The sequence below is a fragment of the Amblyomma mixtum genome, chromosome 4 (genome assembly GCF_055824585.1).
Source record: "Amblyomma mixtum isolate Tamu chromosome 4, ASM5582458v1, whole genome shotgun sequence".
In the NCBI taxonomy this organism is placed as follows: Eukaryota; Metazoa; Arthropoda; class Arachnida; order Ixodida; family Ixodidae; genus Amblyomma; species Amblyomma mixtum.
The window spans coordinates 65,911,810-65,919,384 of record NC_143015.1 but is presented as its reverse complement, the minus strand read 5'-3'; the positions used below and the strand labels follow the sequence as shown (position 1 = coordinate 65,919,384).

General features: G+C 46.3%; 1 long non-coding RNA gene across 1 annotated transcript in view; it reads left to right on the top strand.

The window, feature by feature from the left end:
• The first annotated feature begins 4,275 nt into the window (after positions 1-4,275).
• The window catches only part of LOC149346672 (uncharacterized), a 42,192-nt gene continuing 38,892 nt past the window's right edge, over positions 4,276-7,575 (top strand). The window contains exon 1 of the long non-coding RNA XR_016292454.1: positions 4,276-4,424. This is a non-coding gene — a long non-coding RNA (uncharacterized LOC149346672). The remainder of the gene's footprint in view (positions 4,425-7,575) is intronic.

Here is a 7,575-nt window from a genome sequence, read left to right as displayed (position 1 = left end):
TTAAGAAGTTTGCGGGGATACAGTGGCGGCAACTAGCAAAGGACAGGGTTAATTGGAGAGACATGGAGAGGCCTTTGCCCTGCAGTGGGTGTAGTCAGGCTGATGATGATGATGAGCTAGTTTGGGCTCTGCACCAAATCTACCAATGCTCTCTTTTTAATTGAAATCTGTGCTCTTTAAAGCTGTTAAGACTATCATCTTGGTGTAGCTCAAGTTTATGTGTGACTGCAGTTTACACATGATTAGGAATTCTAATAAAGCACAGTAATGAGTAAGTTGTCAAGAACAGATGAGTATATGCATAACTATGGACTTACAAACTGCACTCTGACCACATGGATTATTAGTTAAATGAGGTTTAACGTACCAAAGCAACTCAGGTTATCGCCACAGTGGAGGGCTCCAAATAATTTCGACCATCTCGGTTTCTCTAAAGTGCGCAGTACACGAGTCTCTCGCACATCGCCTCCATCGAAATGCGACTGCCACAGCTGGGATTGAACCAGTGTCTCTAGAGTCAGCAGCCTTGCACCATAACCACTGGGCCACCATGATGCCTACCTGAACTGTTGCCAGGTAATATGGGGAGAAATACTCCAGAATATGCGTGCCATGCACATGGACATTTTGATCACTTCAAATGCACAAACTTCACACGCATCCAGAACAGCACATGCAAGAATTGCGTATTTATTATACATTGCCATTATGGCAACTACAGGTGTGCAAAATCTACAAATTTAGATGACTTAAATTTCTCAAATACATTATGTGGATAACGAATTCCAGAACAAGCACGGGGCAGAGAAACTGCAATCATGCTTCACCATGCAGCAAGGTAGCCTGCTGCTACGAGTGGCACTGGTGCACCTTTATTGTATCCACAAAAATACTTGCTTTGCGACCACAAAATACCCTTTTGTTTCCTGGCCACAAATGCAAAGTACAACATGAAACCGTGCATGACAAGCCATTTAACCTGACGGCAAGCATCACTCAATGCTCACACCATGTCAGGTGAAGAGACACACCACATTGTCGACAGTTTTCGAAGAAGCACCTTTTAAAAAAAAATGAAATATTGGCTCAACAGTAGGGTTCGAGGCCATCAGATGAACCAGCAATGCAATTTGGACAAATGTGGCACGTTCCACAATCTTTCGTCTTCCTACGTATTAACCCGAGAGGTCTGGTCACTACAGTTGCACTTACGAGTATCTTCAATGAATTCAATGGCAATGTGTAGTTGCACCTCAGCAATGCATTCAGATACAGTTTGAATATTCCCAGCACAAAATGGTGGCACAGTAATCATTCGTGCACATACAATGAAAATATGCAAGGTTGATCTGCATAAATAAAGGGCAAGTTAACAAAGTATTTATGTGAATGCAATACAAAATGGCCACAGTTGGTGCAGTACCCTCTTAACCTGCATGAATCACGATTGTGAGTGCTGAAGCACTTCATGGCAAGATGTGCTGGAGCGAGACTAGGACATTAACGATAACGGGTAATCCACAGAATGATGCAGTGCAGGCTTGCCACTTGTCGAAACTGTAAGAAAGTACGGCCTCAAACCTGGAAAACAAAGAAAATTAAAAATATATTACCTCTGCATGGGAATTTCCTCTCTCCCTTCTCGCATACATTTATCGGGCTAGTAGTACAGTAGAGGTGCGCGAATGTTCTAAACTTTTGAATAGCTTGCAAACAGAATTTGCTATTCAATTCACAACGAACTTTCACTATTTGAACCTCCTGAACATTCAAAAAGTATTAATTTCTTGTTCATCTAAACTCACCATGAAACTTAGCAACGAATGGCAGAGTCTTGCACTTGTCACATTAGTTGATTTGCTCTTTCCTAACAGAATCGACTTCCAGTATGAGGCAAAAGACAGTGAGCGGATATGCTATGTTTGGCATAAAATAAATGCACCAATGGCCATCAAGGAATACTACCCAAATATCTTACTTGTCAGGCAACTCAACTCTACTGAAAATATTTTATGGCCATTACGACGAAGTTAAAAGCTATACATTCTGCAATCAATGACTTTGTACCAACAGTGGCGTCACAATGAGCCCCTCACAAGACCGCTGAGTCCAAGGCAGTTCTTCTCAAACAAGAGTTGTAACAAGTGCCGGTCTGTAACAAAACACACTGCCCTTAACTGAGCTCCTTCTGCCCTGGCGGTGTGGGCAGGGCACTTTTATTTTTCTTTCTTTTTTAAAGCCCTTTCTCACATATGTCTACGGTGATGCTGCTATCACCATTACCTGGCACATGTGAAGAAAATGTTCACAGAATTGCTGCTGGGAAAAAAGTGACACAACTAAAGTTTGAAATAGACACAATCATTACAAGAAGATGTCGCGGCAACAGGAAACTTAGCAGGTGCAACAAGGGATCTTTAACTCTGGAGGAACTGCAGTGTAAGCAGCAAGACCATGGACAACTTGCAGAAAGCACACAATGGCTACCCATGGTTATCTTTAAGGTTTAGGTTTAGTTTATAGGAGTTTTAACGTCCCGAAGCAACTCAGGCTATGAGGGACGCCGTAGTGAAGGGCTCCGGAAATTTCGACCACCTGGGGTTCTTTAATGTGCACTGACATCGCACAGTGCACGGGCCTCTAGAATTTCTCCTCCATCGAAATTCAGCCGCCGCGGCCGGGATCGAACCCGAGTCTTTCGGGTCAGCAGCCGAGCACCATAACCAGTGAGCCACCGCGGTGGGGCAAAAAACTGTTTCCGCCCGGGAACAAACCGGAGACCTTGCGTGTATGAGGCAGGGGGGACGTGACTTTGAAGTCAAGAAAATTTTTGAAAAAAAAATTAATTTTAGCAATAGCACAGTTCGTACCCATAAGGTCTCTCTAATTATATTCCGGAACATTCTCCCTGAAAATAACCCAGAAGTGACTTTGAAAAAGGGTGTTTAGTGACTGTAGGTCACAAGAAACTGGCTGGGATCCCCAAGAAAATACCAGTTTTCTAAAAAAAGTGTTTCTGGACCCGACTGCCCCGTTTGTAGAAAGTATAGCATGATGCTGGGTTCATGGATTTTCATGATTTGTTGCATTGGGTCCCTTGAAAATTCTTTGCCTAGTGAGATTTGTACAATTCCAAATTATTTTTTAATTTTTTCCCTTTGTCATTAATTTTACAAGCTGCCAATGAGTGCAGCAGGCGAGTATGGATATTTCTTAGTGTAGAAAAAAATCAGGCTGATTATTTGGAGAATGTCATAGCATCAGCCATTTCTTTTGCTAAAAGCTCAGAGCTACTCTAGGCTCCTACCATGTTTTGTTGTAAGTCAACCTTTCTGCAAGTTTGGTACAGCAATGAAGCACATAAAAATATATAGTGTCAAAACTACTGAAGATATAGAAGAGAAAATCTGTATTTAGTCATTTCGTGCACTTCCCACTAAATGTGTCAAATTCCATCACTCTGAGCCAAAAAATTTAAAACATTTCTTCTGAAACGTGCATCCCCCCTCTTAAGCACAAAACTTCGAAGAGAGAAAAAAAGTAGAACTGCCACTGCTCCCCAAAAAATCATTGTAATGTTCTGAGTGTAACATTTCCACACAATATTTTTGCCAATTCGTGGCCACATGCAGCATGACGGAGTGCATTTGTATAAGAGACAGAAGGCGGGTGTTGTTTTCTTTAAAGGAGTATAGGCACGTAACGTTTGGGTGCGCGCTTTCTAGTTTATGATGATGCGTAAGGCATTATTATATATGGATTACTACCTGGTATTCTCCTATGACCGCCAGATAATTTATAATCTAATTTTGTTTTCGTGCTGTTTCGGTTTCAACAGCCGAATGAGGACTGTGTCGTCAAAGTGTGGTTATAGGTCACGCGAGGCACGAAACAACCGGAATATAATCGCCGCTTCCACATTCATTGTCATCCCGGCTCTTGAGGAAGGCTAGCTTCAGCACTGTAGTGAACTAAAATGAAGAAGCAGCAATTATATTGGCTCTTTTTTATGCCTTACGTGACGTAAACCTACTCTTTGACATCACAGCCATCGTTTGGCCATTGAAACTGAAACTCAATCAGCATGACAGAGAACTATGATGATAAACTATTTAGCGGTGGTAGGTGAGTACCACATGGTGGTTCATGCTTAGTAGTGTCTGCCGCATCATTGTAGACAAGAAAACATGCCACCACGGTTAGGATTCTATACTTCATTAACTCGTGGGTGATCACGGTGCTTGCAATGACTCGCTGTGACTTTTCTTTTCACCTAGGTGGCCTCCACATCTGAATTCAGCAAGTGGCAGCATCAGCTATACCTCTGCTTACAGTAGCGACTGTCTTTGAAGTCCCCAGTCAGCCCATGCCTATCTATCAGCTTCCGACGGTCATTCCGACGCCAACGTCCGCCGACAGTGAAGGTGAGTAGTGGAGTTTAAATAATGTGAAGCACAACGTTATCACACAAATCTCATCACCTGCAACTGGACGACCGAAGACACTTTTCAGGTAGAATGGTGACATCCTGAACCATGCTAACAAACTGTCAAAGGTCTCGCATGACAGACTGAACAGCTAGCCTCTTGAATGGAAAGTCCAAGCATTACGTCACTACCTCTTCAAAGCACCCACTGACTCAGTAACGGTCAACCCAGGCCACTCTGCACAACACAACAGGAAGGGAGAACTCAAATTCTTCACCACTGTCAGAATCAACGAGTTTCATGGCCACTGGCAAGAAATGTCTGACCTTGAACAAATGCACAGCACAGAAATAGAACCACGCAATAAACACTAACATATGGCTGCTGCATCAACAACGGTAGCATCAAGCTACACTTGGACTGCAAGAACAGATGCTGCCATGACACATCACTTTTTGTGAGTTTGCACACAAAATGCATTCATACTGAGGAGACCTTTATAGTGCATAGTAACAGGACAGGTCATTTCCGAATGAATGAATTTACAGGATACAAACATTAAGCTATGGGTCTGCACAGGTTCACAGCAGCTGTCCTGAAATGTTCTGCCTTCTGCCCCCCCCCCCCCCCCCCCCCCCCCCCCCCCCCCCCCCGATTCAGCTACCGTTTAAAAGCGCTGGCTGGTTACCAATAAACGTAAGGGGGGCATCTGTAGTTTTAGCCAGCGTCTTCGCTTCGGCGGACGCGGTTGTTGCGACGCGCGTCTCTTTTTTTACTCTTTCCTCTTATCTTTTAACTCTCCTCTATCTGCACGTGGCAGCGGTGGTGGCTCGGCTCGAGCCAGTCGGCAGGCCCGTGCACTTTCCTTTTCATCCTTCTCTCACTCGCAACAACAACCAATAAACGTCTTCCTATCCCAGGTCCTCGGTGGACTGCCCGTCTCTTCGGGTGCTTCGTCTCGGCTTTGTAGCACTAAGCGCAGAGCGTCGTGGCGACTTGGCAACTAAGGGCAAATGTGAACACGCACTCCCCGAAAGTCACTGTGGTGTCTGTGGCAGCAAAACGGTCACATCAGAACTCGCAGGTGCACAACCTTACGGCGTGTTACGACTTGAACGCAGAAGAATGAGTTGCAGTAGCAGATGCAGAGGGCTCACTCGGAAAGGTGTCACTGCGGCAAATCGATCTGCTACTGTGCTTGGACGTTTCCGTAGTTTTGCACAACCGAAGCTTGAAAAAAAAAAAAAAAAAAACGAAACCAGTCGCTTAGCGCTGTCATTGGGCTCAATAAGCACCCACAACAGCACACCACACTTTCACTTTCAAGAATGCACACTGTGATCTGAAGTGCATCGAACCACCCCTAGAGCTCTGCCGTAGATACACAACCACAATACGACTTTGTGAAGCATCAGCTAGCAAAAGAGAGCTAACTTTCCGCGTACGCAGCTCCTTGCAATTCCGAACTCCATGCCGAGCTCGAAGTCGACGGTGATGCATACTGCGATGCACCTTGCTTGATCATGTCAGGCGTAATGAAAGAAGCAAACAGAACATGAAAATCACACACCTTATATATAAACAAGGCACGAACGCCTCGCTGTTGAAAAATTAATGAATGAAATACTGCTTGACAGGGGCGAACTTCAAATCCCCCCTCCCCCCCCCCCCCCCCTCTTTAAAAATAAAAAGGCCAAGCGAAAAAATAAAACCGAAACTTCTGTTTTTTTGGGGGGACGGGGTGATGGTTTTGTTCTTGCACCCGGCGGCACGCAGTCGTTGGTTGGTTGGTTGGTTGGTAACAACTTTATTCATAGTCCTGCAGAGCTTTCGCCGACGGGGCCTTAGGTCTCCCACGTGGGGACGTCGAGGCGCTGCCTCGCCGTCGCCTCGCGGGCCTGCTGGACGGCCCAGAGTTGGTCCCCGAGGCTGGGGCTGCGCAAGGCAGCGGCCAACCGCGGCGGGAGGGTTCCGGAATTAGCACCGTGAAGGTTTTTGTTGCAGTCCCAGAGCATGTGAGTTAAAGTGGCTACATTGGCGTTGCAGACCTTGCCGTCGTTAATTTTCATTGGCACCAATTAACGTGGAGCTTGTGTGCCTCGGTTCCCTGCAGAAAACTGTGTCAAGTTACTGTGCTAGCAAAAATCAATCCTCCGCAGTTTTGCAGGCCCTGGTGAAGATACAGAATCGATCATACAGGCTCTCGTAGACGGAACTCAACATCTTCTCGGGCGCAACGCATGCGCATTTCCGAGAGTAAAACTTGGTTTCGCATGTGTTTTCAAATCCGACAGGGAACCTCGCTGTGGCCCTTGGCTACTTGCACATATCCTTCTCTCACCTTAAACACGCGTAGCCGATGGACGTTAAAATCTTTCTAGCTGAGAGTAGCAGTATGCAGGCGGTTTTAATTTGCTCCCTTCTTCCTCCAATCTCTGCGCGGAGCTTTTGTAGCGATGACCACACTGCGCTAGCCGCTACGCGAGGTCTACAACGTGGCTGCGCGCTGAGCCGTGGCGTCACCGCTCTGCCAGCTGTGCGCATGCGCGGAGTGACGTCATAGCCCGCAGCTGGTGTGCGCATGGAGGAAGGGTGTGCGAGCCTCGCCGACGCCGGAGCACCGAGCAGACGCCGCCCGCCTGTGCGAATGCGCGGAGTGACGTCAGAGCACGCAGCTGGTATGCGCGCCGCGTGCCCAGATAACGCTAGCGTTTCGAGCCTTCAGGCGGCGCCGTTTCTGGCCACGAGGTGCGGAGCAGTTGCCGGTGGCGCGCCGACGGGGGAGGAGTGGAGAGAGGGGAGGGAGTGAATCCACGTCCAGGGACGAAGATTATACATATATATACACGTTCTAGAGCTCCAGTCCTGGACTTTTACTTCGGGCGTTCATGAGAGGTATCAGTTGGAGACAATTCGCTTTGATCGCGCTGTAAAATACCGCCCATAAAGCTTGCAAATCTGACCTGTGCACATGTGCTTTCATCTTGAACATAACTGCAGTTATATCCTGTTATTATATAGTACGTGTATGGGATGCAGGGGCAACTCTATGGGGGCTCATTTTATAGATCTTCTGTCACTACTCCTTATAGCAAATGCTCTATTTTGTGCGAAAATATTACTAGGCTATGTCGGCAGGGTCGTGTGC